The following is a 13,917-nucleotide window of genomic DNA, read 5'->3' on the forward strand; positions in this document are numbered from 1 at the left end:
TACAAACTGAACGAATGCAAAACACACAAGATCTGAACTCTTCATTGGTGTACTTCTCTCTTCTCCAGGTACAATTGCTGCATTGCTCCCCAACAACAAGCAGAGATATGAACGAGTCAAGGCCTCACCTCTGTGACCAGTGTGGAAAGAGCTTCAGTACCTCTGGAGAATTAAAGAGACACCAGCACATTCATACAGGAGATAAACCCTATAACTGTGACCAGTGTGCGAAGAGCTTCAGTAACTCTGGAGATTTAAAGAGACACAAGCGCATTCATACAGGAGAGAAGCCCTATAACTGTGACCAGTGTGAGAAGAGCTTCAATCAATCTGGAGTATTAAAGACACACCAGCGCATTCATACAGGAGAGAAGCCCTATAACTGTGACCAGTGTGAGAAGAGCTTCAATCAATCTGCAGGATTAAAGAAACACCAGCGCATTCATACAGGAGATAAGCCTTACTACTGTGGCCAGTGTGAGAAGAGCTTCAGTGAGTCTGGACACTTAAAGAGACACCAGCGCATTCATACAGGAGAGAAGCCCTATAACTGTGACCAGTGTGAGAAGAGCTTCAATCAATCTGCAGGATTAAAGAAACACCAGCGCATTCATACAGGAGAGAAGCCTTACCACTGTGACCAGTGTGAGAAGAGCTTCAGTACCTCTGGACACTTAAAGAGACACCAGCGCATTCATACAGGAGATAAACCCTATAACTGTGACCAGTGTGAGAAGAGCTTCAGTAACTCTGGAGATTTAAAGAGACACAAGCGCATTCATACAGGAGAGAAGCCCTATAACTGTGACCAGTGTGAGAAGAGCTTCAATCAATCTGGAGTATTAAAGAAACACCAGCGCATTCATACAGGAGAGAAGCCTTACTACTGTGACCAGTGTGAAAAGAGCTTCAGTAACTCTGGAAACTTAAAGAAACACCAGCGCATTCATACAGGAGAGAAGTCCTGTGACCAGTGTGAGAAGAGCTTCAGTAACTCTGTAGACTTAAAGAAACACCAGCGCATTCATACAGGAGAGAAGCCCTATAACTAAACCAGTGTGAGAAGAGCTTCATTACCTCTCGAGGCTTAAATCAAATCAAATCAAATTTATTTATAAGGCCCGACAACACACGTTAATGTCCCCATGGGCTGTACAGGTCTTCTTTAAACAAGTCAAGAAGAAAACATAACAATAAGTCAAGAACAGAACAAGAACACCATAAGGTCCAAAAAATGTAAAATAAATGCAAATAAATGAAAGAATGCAAGCACTCCCAGACATACCCCACGCGAAGGTAAGGAAAAACTCACTAAAACCTAACAATAGGGAAAAATGCTCCAGTGTGGAGGAGAGAAACCTTAGAAGGGCCATTCAAGGGGGGATCTCCCTTCTTAGATGTTGGTGATAGTAGTGTTGCAGACGGACAGTTGGTAAGCATGCACTCATGTGTGTAGTGAAACACAGATGAGTGCATGCAATAGCAACTGAACATTTTGAAAGATTAAAGATAGAGCTAATAGCGATAGCAACTGAACATTTTGAAAGATTAAAGATAGAGCTGATAGCGGATCTATTTGAGGCACAGGGGCGGCGCAAAGAGGGTCATGTCCTCCCCGTCTTAGTCACGGGACATTCAACACTCCGGTCATTGCTCAGGGACAGCTGGAGACAGGGAGATAGGGGGCGGCGCAGAGAGGGTCGCAAACTCCCCGACATCATCGCGGGACATCCGGCACTCCGGTCACCACTACGAGACGAGAGGGGGAATGCCCGTCAGAGGTTGGGAGGGACGCTGATTGTTGAGTAAAGCAACAATTTCATCTCTAATGAGGTCAATTTTCTTGGTAAAAAAAGTCATGAATTCGTTAGCCGAGAACGCATGGTTTAGGGCACTTGGTTGTTTCTGCGTAAGTTTTGCAACTGTGTCAAACAGAAACTTTGAGTTGTTTTTGTTTTCATTTATGAGCCTGGAAAAATATGAGGTTTTGGCAAGTGAGAGTGCCTTTTTGTAGTTACGTAAACTATCATTCCAGGCGAGGCGGAATACTTCGAGTTTGGTCGAACGCCATTTATGTTCAAGTTTGCGACAGGCCTTTTTAAAGGAGCGCGTTTCCTCCGTAAACCAGGGAGTTAGTTTTTGCGGAGCACGTTTAATTTTAGGCTTAAGGGGAGCGACAATGTCGAGCGTGCTACGAAGGGGCGGCATTACGTTTGTCTGTAAAGAGATCAAGGGGGCCAGAGTAAGAGAGGAAGGGAGAGAGGGTGTCTGGTAGGCAGTTAACTAGAGTTGGGACAGTTGAGGCGTTAATACGATGGCTCATGTAGGATTCTACACTGTCTGGGCGAGAAACCGTCAGATCAATTTGAAATTTGATGAGGTAGTGGTCTGAGAGAGCAGGAACATAGGGAGAAACTGTCAAATCTGACACAGTGAGACCGCGGGCTAGGACTAGGTCAAGGGTGTTCCCACCACTGTGAGTGGGTTGGTCAACGATTTGAATGAGACCGATAGAGTCAATGATGTCGGTAAAAGCCTTATTTTGGGGATCTAGAGTTTTGTTGGAATGAATGTTAAAATCACCAACAATTAAAATGTTATCTGAGCGCATAACAAGCTCAGAGATGAAAGTTGAAAATTCATCTAGGAAGAGGGTGTAAGGGCCTGGGGGGCGGTATAGGACAGCCATTACAAAGGATGCAGTAGAGGTAGGAATCAGACCGCCACACTTTCTGTTGGGTGGAGAGGGACGCAACAGGAGCACCTCAAACGAGGAAAACGTACAGTTTGCGTCGGATGTAAAGTTGTGCTTAGAGTCGTAATTAGAGCAACTCCGCCTCCTTTCTTGGAGGTGCGTGCGATGTGGGAGCTACTAAAATTAGGGTGTGAGGCCTCGTTTAAGGGCAGAAAGTCATTAGGTTTAAGCCATGTCTCAGTGAGGCCCAATAGGTCGAGACTATGGTCTGTTATCAGTTCATTTACCAAAAGAGCTTTGGTTGGCAGAGAGCGGATAAGGCCAACCTTCACACTCTGTATACTTAGCAGCGCGGTTTTCAGCCATGCGGGTAGGTTTAATCCCAATTAAGTTGGCATGGTTTATCGCACAAGGACGAGCTGGGTAAAGCGGAGCGTAACGGGATATTCTAGTTTTGATTGGGTATACCGGTTTAAGGGTAGAGATAGAAAGAGAGGAGTGGGGAGCCTGGTGGAGGAGGGACCAAGCAAGAAAGGTATAAGGATTGGCAGGCTCCATCGGTTTAGCATGACTAGCAGGCTCGCTAAGAGCCTGCACCCTGGCATGCTTGTGGGGTGGCTGTCAGCCCGAAGCTATAATCTTGTCTATATTGCGAGATAAGAGAGAGGCGCCTTGCATGTTAGGATGCACGCCATCCTTTCTCAGCAAGCCAGGGCGCCCCCAGAAAGAGGACCAGTTATCCACGAACCCTAAGCCCTGTTCTTTACAGTATTTTTCCAGCCATCGGTGTAGAGAAGCTGTCCTACTCATGAACTCATCATCATGCCGGTTTACAGGCAGGGGGCCAGAGAAGATTACTCGATGCCGACTCATCTTTCTGGCGAGGTCAGAAAGCCTAACTATGTTGATCTTTGTGACCTCAGAGACTTTCATCCTACAGTCATTATTTCCGACGTGTATAACAATATGGTCAAATTTATCTTCAGTGGGTGTGATATGTGGGTTAACTTTTGCCTTGACTATGCTATTCGCCAGAAATCTCAGGTTGGCTTCAATGTCGGTAGCTCTGGCTCCCCCAAAACATTTGATCTCGGCTGGCTTGCCTAGCTTAATATGCCGGGTGATGGAGTCGCCAATCACAAGGACAGGAAGACAGGGTTTCAGTGGAGGCCGCTGCGTACTGGGACCGGAACCCGCAACACGTGTAAAATCATGTTGCGGAGCAGGTGCTGTTGAGGCCGAGGCCGAGCGGTTACACTGCCGCTCCGTATTGGGTGCAAAGACCTTGTCCTGAGCACTATGTCTGGGACTCTCCAGACAAGAAGACCTCACTAGAGGCTCCTTAGAAAAGCCTATAGTGTCCGAGACGTCTAAAGCTGACTGTTTTCCTGACTCAAGTTCAAGGACACGACTCTCTATCCGAGTTAACCTTTCTAGGAGAGAGGGACAGACAGAACACAGAGCCATGCTTACACCAGGTAGAGCAGGAACAAATAAAAATACGAGGTACTATGGATCAACTGCTAAAGGCTATGTGTATGAAGCCGATTTAAGGTTTAGCTAAAGAGCTAAAACCAGTAGGTCGAGTTGGTTGACAAGCTAACAAGGTAAGACCAGAAAATGCAGGTACAAAAGAGTGGCCTGCTGGAGGAGGGCAGGTGAGGGGCAGTAGATACTCAAATGCACTCGGTTGCCTCCTCTGGGAACTCCAGCAGGAAAACTCCAAGTCTTTGTCTGTCTTAGTCGGTCGCCGGCGCTCTGCTGGCGCTTGGATAAACTACACTTAAATCGCTAATGAATATTGTCCCACACCTGTAGGGGGCTGGTCTCTGAGTGATTGGACTAATTAGCACAGGCTGCTCAAGTCAAACCCTATAGGGTGAACAGAGCCTGATTGATTCAGAGAACAAACAATTACCAAAATATACAATGGAACAATTACCAAAATATACAATGGATTGGTGTGACGTACGTGGGTTGGTCATTATCATTATTACTGTATTTGGAAGACCATGTGAACATTAGATTAGTATCGTTTGTATGTGTGTGTGTGTGTGTGTGAACAGGAGAGCTAATGATATCTCTTCTTCTCTTCCTGTCAGGTGCTGCCCGTCCCTATACTGAAGGGTGCTGATTGCCTAATGAAACACAGCTGATGGCAGTCACATCAAGAGGGGCGGGTGCACAAGTAGCTGACAGCACACACACGTCAGGAGTCTCGTTGCTGGAGTCACTTGCCTTGTGGTATAGTGGGGAGGCTGCTGTCTCGCTTACCTATGGCCTGAGCACAACGCTGTGTGGCACGGTGCTATCTTGTTTGCATGGAGTGTGGGTTAGACTCCACAGCTGTGGTGGCCGGGGATGGGCCTAAGGTAGTATTGTGAATACTAAGTGCTTGTTGAGTTATCTCATATGTATGTCTTGTTTGTCCTCCCATACCTTTTCCCCTTTGTGTGTGTGTGGGTTGAAATCCCCACCGACGACATCCCCTTTTCCCTTTGGGAAAAGGCTGTGGGTTGAAACCCCCACTATACAATAAAACCTAATTTACCATTTGAAAACGTCTTTGTTTACTATCTGCCTACCCGGGACTGTTTGAGAAGCATTTTTCTACTGAGGGGGTTGTTTCTGCTCATGTACCACCTGCCCAGTTACTATCTTGTATGGTCGATAGACCTCTGTACATGACATGGGGGCTCGTTAAGTTTGCGCAATTGTATGGTTCCTTGTTGGTAAAATAACGGGGTGACTTGTCGATTGAAGCATATCAGGTGTAATAAGATAGCGTTTTCTAAATTGGTAAGTTAGTGGGTTCCATTGTCCGTGCACAGTTGATTGATGTAAACCATTATTGTTGTGATGCTCTTAACCATTCTATTTTTCTGCCACATAGGTAACAGGGGGGGGGGTCACCTGCTTGGCTAGAGGGCTCTAGATTAGGTCCTATATAAAGTTCGATTTGCGTTCACACCAACAGCAAACGAACCATGGTCCACTTTGAAACGAACCAAGTCCCAACTTTTCAAGAGGACCATGGTTCGGTTGTTTGGTCCTCATTATAGTTCGGTTTGCGTTCATACCTGTACAAACCAAACGGACTATCGATCTAAAGGGACCATGGTCCACTTAAAGTGGACCAAACAGGGTAGGTGTGAATACGCCCTTAATATGCACTGTCTCTGTATTTTAAACCAATAAATACAAATACAACACAAATGTTCTAGAATGTTTGATTATGACATCATACTGTGACATCACAAATGTTCTAGAATGTTTGATTATGACATCATACTGTGACATCACAAATGTTCTAGAATGTTCTATTATGACATCATACTGTGACATCACAAAAATCACAACAAAAAAAATAATCTTTTTTTAGTCTTAAATAGTTTCAAAATATCAGTCACTTCTGAAAATAAATTACAAAACGTTTTTGGAAAATAGCTCTTTATTTGATTAACATAAAAAAGTGTTTTCTATACAGAGAACAGCAATATTAATATCCGTTAAATCAGAAAATGAGTTTTGGAGCAATTCCATGAAAATGTCAACCTCACCATGAAAAAGAAAGTTATAAAAACCAAGTCCAATTCACTCTGCCTGGACTGGTTCAGAGAAATGGTATCTCCCTCTGTTATCCATGTGAGGATTGAGGTGTTCACGAATCTGATCAAAACTGACCCAGGACTTGTCCTCTTTGGTTGGAAGTGCAGTGGTAAGCCTCCATAAGGGACATGGACATGTGGCGTTTCTGAACCCTCTGCTTGACTCCTTCTCTTATGGTCACTGCATCCTTCATTCCTGGGGCCTGTCTTGAAATGTCGTCCCTGGAATAATACTCATTTACTTTCTGTTTGGTTTCATTTGGGGTTTCTGTGTTTTTTGGGGTGGGTTTCTTGTCACGATACTCCGCAAAACAATAACAAATACACATGTAGGCTGAGCAGACGCGAGGGGGAGATGGCCGACAGCAGCCGATTAGCAGTAGGCTAACGTGGACACTGCTCTGCCTAGACCAATGTGTGAAAAAGTTGTGTCTGGAAATATGTTGGATTTTAATCAAACAAGGAGTCATAAAATACTTCTGATTTAAATCAAACAAAGGGGTCATAATCGGACTTAACAACACACATTTTTGATAGTGTTTTTTGTCTATTTCAGACGTGTAACATCCATAACGCAAAAATGTAACATCCATAATGGCACTTTTTTGTGATTCATTCCTTAAGGAAATGCCAGGTTTTCCTGAATGTGCTTTTTGGGTACCTCAAACCCTTCCCTACAAAGTGATAGTAAACATGTTATTCTTTGAAAAAGATATGTGTTCAGTGAGTCCGAAAAGCTTGTCAATTTTCGTAACATCCATAATGCTGTGTATTTTGTCACCTATCTCAAAATCCAAAAGGTCAAAACATTTCCTATTGCAGGCTCATCTTTATCTCAATAAGTGTAACTAAAATGTGTAAATTATACTTCAAACAAAGGGGTCATAATCAGACTTAACACACATTCGCAATGTAACATCCGTCACTTGCAATGTAACATCCATAACGGTAACATCCATAACACTTGTAAAGAATACAAAAAATAAGACCAGAATGACTAATTGTTGCTAATGTCATCTTTATAAAAGTTAGCTTTGCTTAGGAAGTTTGGTTGACATTGCATTCCAGATGCATGTTTTATGACAACTTATCCTGGAAAACGTTATGGATGTTATTTTCGCTGTCCCATTAAAGGGGCATTATAACAGCATGCTTCACCTGCCAATGGAAAGACACAAAGTACATAATTGATTCACATATTGATACAACAGCCCTTCATGACCAAAGGTGAGGTTAGAAAAATATCTGTTAATTTTTTTGCCATTCTGGCCATTCAGAAAGTCATACGATTAGGTTAATCGAAAAATAAATGTTTACTCCTGTAGTGTGAAAAAACATGCATTCTCATAAATATTACGATCAAATCTATTTTGTACTTCAAAATATAGACCTTGATGATACATTTGAAATTGGTTTGGTTATGATCATGTTATTTAAATTTTTTCATGGTGAGGTTGACATTTGCATGGAATTGCCCATAGGCCTTTTGTGTCATTTTAACCTTCCTAGGCTCCGACATTTGTTGTTATCCTTCTTTCAGCGCTCCAGTAGTTCGCGTTGATTCCTTTTTCCTCTTGGAACAGAGTTTTCTTACTAATTTGAGGGCAGACGGTCCACTCTACTGGTTAAAGTTGCTTACTCGTGAGTAGTACGTTCATTGATAAAGAAAAACAATGTCCACAGCCGCTCCAGTGTAAAACAAAGATATCCAAATGGTTTATTTCACACAGCGAAGTCTTTCTTTACAGAAGTGATCCTAAAGCTATTTTCCTAAACTAAAACTTGTTTGGCTGTTTACTGCCACGAAATATTCACGTCACTACTACAATATATATATTTTCTTTTTATATATATTTTTTTGGATCTTTGTACACATTTTCAAGATACGATTTGCCATCTTAAATTTTCCACAATTGTACAAGTGCCAGGGAGAGCCTCAGTTCGGAACGGACAGACCATCCAACTATTGTACCCCCCCTCCTCCTCTCACGCCGCCGAACCCCACACCAGAGGAGCAGACCCCCCCCTCCTCTTCCCACGCCGCCACCAGACCCCACACCCCACACCCCAGAGGAGCAGACCCCCCCCCCACCCTCTCTGCAAGACGAAGCTACATCTTTCCATTCAGAAAAAGAAAGAAAAAAGAATCAAAACAAAAAAACAGGCAGCTTCTCTTCAATCTCCTGCTTTTTTTCCATCCTCTAATCTAGTCTTCTGAATGCAAAAAAAAATTAAAATGTCAGTCATGAAAAATGCAAAAAAGCTGGGTCTTGTAGGAGGCGCCTGGGGCTTTGGTAGTGAAGGTGTCTCTCTTTTGGACAATGTTCACTCGTCTGCTCTGAATCTAACCCTCCCGTCTCGCTCCCTTTTTCTTTTGTCATTTTTTCAATATTTACATCGAAGCATCAAAAAAATTATATTAAACAGCATGTCCAAATAACATGGCTCTCCATATCCAGGCCCAAAACAAAACTCTTCAGATCCAGGAGCAGTAGTTCCTCATCTCAACATGGAGAACCAGATGTGTTGTCGCCAGTTCATCCAGTGCCAACAGAAAATCAGATGGTGGGGGCAGGAGGTGTGTGTTTGTGTATGGGGGGGTGAGGGACTCCAGGCTGACGGGGAGACAGACTAGCTGGCTCCAGTACCCTCCATCACCTGCTGGACCTGCTGCTGACCCATGCAGCACTGAGCCGCCGACTGGAACAGCTTCTCAATCTCGGGGGCACAGTGCACAAAGTCATGGCTCCAGGTTGCTGCGCAGCTCGGAGAGGAAGGTGACAGGCGGGCGCGTCATCAGGTACGAGTCCAGGTCCTTCTTGAACTGGGAGGGCATGACGCCAGTGAAGTTAGTGAGGATCCGAGGAGCGATGTTGATCTCACTCAGCATGTCCACCTTGAGGTTGGGTGTGAAGGGGTGCTGGAGCCTCATGTTGCGTGGGAAGGCACTGAGGATGAGGTTGCGGAGCTGGATACAGTTGGGCGGGATGACGTTGCAGAAGCCATAGTGGTAGTCACACAGGAACTCTGGGATGTCGTGCAACAGGACCAGGAGCACACGCAGGGTGCCCTTGTAGAGGATTTGCATAGGTTTGTTGAGCTCTACATTCCGCAAGAAGGGGGCCAGGTACTTGAAGAGGTCAATCAGCAGCTGGGCGTACATGGGCCAACCCTTCTGCTGCGGGGTGTGTGCCAGCATCCTGGCGATGAAGATACGATGTGATATGAGCTCCAGCCAGGCGTAGACGAAGCCGGGGGCTTTGGTCGGCCGCAGGATGTGGAAGGTGTTGCAGAAGGCGGTTAGCGTCTGGAAGTTGATGGTCTCCTGGGGCGTTGAGCTGAAGATGCGGTGGTAGGGCAGCTGCTGGAACTCCGTCTGATGCACGTCATGGTCCTGGATCAGCATGCTGACTACAATAGCCAGCACCTTGTTGAGCAGGTTGATCTTGGTGACCGTGTTGGTGGCCTCCCCAGAGTGTTTCACCAGCAGGGTGATGAGCCGCACGAAGGCGTCCAGGTTGTGGTAGCACTTGGCCCTGATGATGGCTGCGCTGGCGGCTGGGTTGTGCTGCTGCTCAGCCTGTGCTGGGTAGCTGATCTCCACACACATCTCTGTGCACAGCCGGACGAAGTCCTTCCTGACTATCTGCTCGCACGTCATCATGGCGATCGTGATGGAGCGGTCCACCATGAGGTGCACAAGCTCCTGGACGGCCCGCTCCACGGACTGCGGCACGTACTGCTTCAGCTGGGGATGGGCCTGCAGCAGGGGGATGTTGATGTTGATGTGTGGGGCGAGGCCTGCCAGGGCGTAAACGTTGATGTCATGGTAACTGAACTGTGGGGTGGGGGGGCCCGTGGCCGTGCAGGGGGCGGTGGTGGCCGGGGCGGAGGGTGCAGCTGCAAATGGAAGAATGTCTCCTGTGGTGACTATAGGGAGCATCTCTTCCGGGGGCTTGGTCTCCTTCTTTGGTGCCGACAGCTGCTCCTCCAAGCTCCTCAGCTTGTCCTTGTCCTTCAGCAGAGTGCCCGGCTTCAGGTCATTGATGTCCAGGGACAGGTTCTTACACAGAACCTCAATCTCAAACTTCAAGTTCAACTTGAGGTTGTGTTCCTGGTGAAGCTCAGCCAGAACATTCATGATGGCCATGGTCCAGGGGTTCTGCGGCCTGAAGATCATGCCACGTAAACTGGACTCCAAAACTTTGGCCACAAAGGGAACCACATACAGCAGCTCCTGTTGGCCTTTCATATAGGCCTCCAGCAGCAGAGACTTCACCTCCAAGTCCGTGTAGAGGATGGGCTTGTTCTTGGCCAGGGTGATCATGCCCAGCCAGTGGCCCAGGTTCTTCAGCAGAGAGCGGTCTGAGAAGTTGGCAGCTGCCTTGTAGGAGGTCAGGAGAACCTTGATGTTCCTGTAGGTCTCGCCGAGAACCATCTTGACGAACTCTGGGTTTTTGAACTTGTCGAGGAAGTTGGAGTAAATGCTGTGGAAGTTGGGCTCGATGCTGATGCGCTTCATCACCAGGTACTGAGAAACCCAAGGCATGAACTCCTCCTTCACAGTCTCCTTCAACTCCTCCACCTTCTGTGTCATGTTGGACTGGAACAGGTTGTTAAAGATGAAAGCGATCTTCTCCTGGACACTCTCTGGAGGCTCTACGATCCTCTCCGTCTGGTCTGTGGCCACCAGCAAGGTGTCGATGTTGGTGGTGTTGATGGAGGGAGGCATGTCCTTCTTGAAGGTGGGTATGAGGGCCAACATTCCACTCTACTGGTTAAAGTTGCTTACTCGTGAGTAGTACGTTCATTGATAAAGAAAAATAATGTCCACAAGCCGCTCCAGTGTAAAATAAAGATATCCAAATGGTTTATATATCTTCCACAGCGAAGTCTTTCTTTGCAGAAGTGATCCTAAAGCTATTTTCCTAAATATTCACGTCACTACTACAAGGTAAGAAAACTGTATTTTCCCAGTCTCCAAAATCACTGCCGACTCGACACATGACAAAATTCCTCCACACTTGAAAGCCGTAAATCAACTTGCCGGCTCTTTCCACAGCAAAACGGTAGGCAAGGCACCCGGGTCTAGAAATGCAGGCTTCAATCTATGTTGTTTAGTCTATCTGTTCAGTACTGCTCAGCACTGTTTCAAGATGCACACTGACCTCTTCTTCTTCTTCTCCTTCTGAGAGAATTGTTGAATATATATAGATACACAAATGTTCTAGAATGTTTGGTTATGACATCATACTGTGCCATCACAAATGTTCTAGAATGTTTGATTGTGACATCATACTGTGACATCACAAATGTTCTAGAATGTTTGACATCAAACTGTGACATCACAAATGTTCTAGAATGTTCTATTATGACAAATAAGACGGTTCAATGACTTTATCTAAATCCAATCAATATTCCTAATGCCGTTTCAATGTAAGGTTATAAAAATAAACATATAAACATTCATATAATACAATAACCTAAATATATAGCTTTGGCTCCTCTACAGTGGGTGTGGGCCTGGTGATGGTGGTGGTCTTGGCGACGGTGGTGGTCATGGTGGCCGTGGTCACCAGGGTGCTGGGCTGGCCGGGCTGGGGTGCTTTGGGCCCTCCAGGCTGCTGGGTCTGTGTCTGGTTGCCTGGGGTGGTGATGGACCCCTGATGGACCCCTGCATCTTCACCAGGGGGTCCCGTGACTGTTAGCCATACTCGATATACTGCACACACTCTGTCGTGGATTTCGACTGGTCATAGAATGCTTAAGGCATACAGAATAGACACAAGATAGGCCTAATGAGCGCGTGTAAATGTCAGACCACAACAGGTTCTCGCCCGGCATTAAAGCAAACAGTAACATGGTCAGACAAGAATCAAGTAATTAATGAAGCAAGGAGATAAGGCTCTGAATACTTACGTTGGTTTATTTGAACAAAAAAGGTTTACATCCATGGAGGACTCTCAGTTTGGCAGAGTGTAATCAAGGTACATGAACACAGGTTTGCCAGAGCGAAAGCAAAGACAAAAGCTAAGTGTATTAGTTTATAAACACACAGAATAGAGATGTATCATTGGTTCGTTTAGTTTTTGGGAGGATCGTTCTGATTGGGTCAAGTTTTATATGGGCATCCGGAAGACGGAAGGCAGGTTTCTGAAGTGACATGAATCGTGAAACTCTCCCAGGAACATGCTGACCTTGGATGTTGCAACCTTGCAGGATTTTCTGAGTATAATGAATGGCCGCAGTGTTTTGTATCAAGAGTCTTGTAGCAAGCATAAGCATGACTTCATGGGGAGAACTTACACTCACATTTCCCCCGTTTGTGCCATTCTTGGCACATGTAGCACTTGTGTCACTAACAGTAACAGCTGTTCGCCACGGGCACACTTCTAGATTCGAATGAGGAGAGGAGTAATATACACAATTAAAGGAATAGTAGACCAGAGACAGAGTTATAACAATGGCCGGTGTTTTATTTCTAAGCGTGCTAGCTAGACATACAGACATACAGACGTGAAGTAAACAGTAGTAGTGTGAAGTATCCCTTTTAGGTTCTTTCATTAACCACTCCTTCTTTCGAGAGGGTTTGTTCGATATCAGGTCCTAGGTTGATTGGATCAACACATTAGGGTTGGTTCAGGCGTCTCTGAGGTTATCTCTAGCCAAAGCTAGGTTCAAGGTTGGATATTGGATGTATCCCTTTATCATGAGTAACTTGTTGTCTTTTCTTCTGCAATTGCAGATCAGTAAACTCTATATCAGTTTATCATTTCAATAGGTGTTTAAACATATTAATTTAAACATTTAAATGTGCAGGGAATGCAAGTACCTTATTAGGTGAAATACCCCTTTAAACTCTTAAGTACCAATAGAAATATTCCAGGTTATAGGAATGCAAATACCTTATTAGGTGAATTTACCCTTTAAACCATCTTTCTTTACAGGAGAACCATCAGTGATTCAACTATAATCAATATGTCATCAATGAGATTCAAGTATCTTACTGGGTACATAGACCCTTTAACTAATTGTTATTAACACATAATATAGTCTACACATAATATAGTCTAAAACAGTGTATTGTATTGGGTATCCTTAAACAATTGCAATAATTGTTTTGTTTCCTAAAAATGGATTTTTCAGATATAGGACGTTTTGCTCTTCAGCCATTGATATGTAAGATGCATTGTGCATCAGCTGTTGTGTCTTGATCTTGATCTCATTCAAAACCGCTCTTAAAGAGCACCTACGGGAGGCTGCAATTCGAAACTGCCCACCGTAAATGCCCAAAACCCCCACCAACTCCTAATAGACAGTCTCCTCCCCACCGCATGTATATATTCCCTCCCTGCCGTATGTATATTTCTCTCCCACCCACCCACCCCCTCCTAATGTACAGTCCCCTCCCCATCATCTGTATATACTCTGTCAGGATCTAGGGGTAACTACTGTATATTTGAATACCGTTTAAGTCACAAATGTATCAGTACTAAATACCTATATGTCCCTATGCCATAAATGTCATGTATGTTGTGTATGTCATAAATGTCTATATGAATTGAAAATGGGGGACCCTGATGGAAACAAGACAAACGTCTTTCTCTGGTCTGC

This window comes from Notolepis coatsorum (genome assembly GCF_963971535.1).
Source record: "Notolepis coatsorum genome assembly, chromosome: 3".
Lineage (NCBI taxonomy): Eukaryota > Metazoa > Chordata > Actinopteri > Aulopiformes > Paralepididae > Notolepis > Notolepis coatsorum.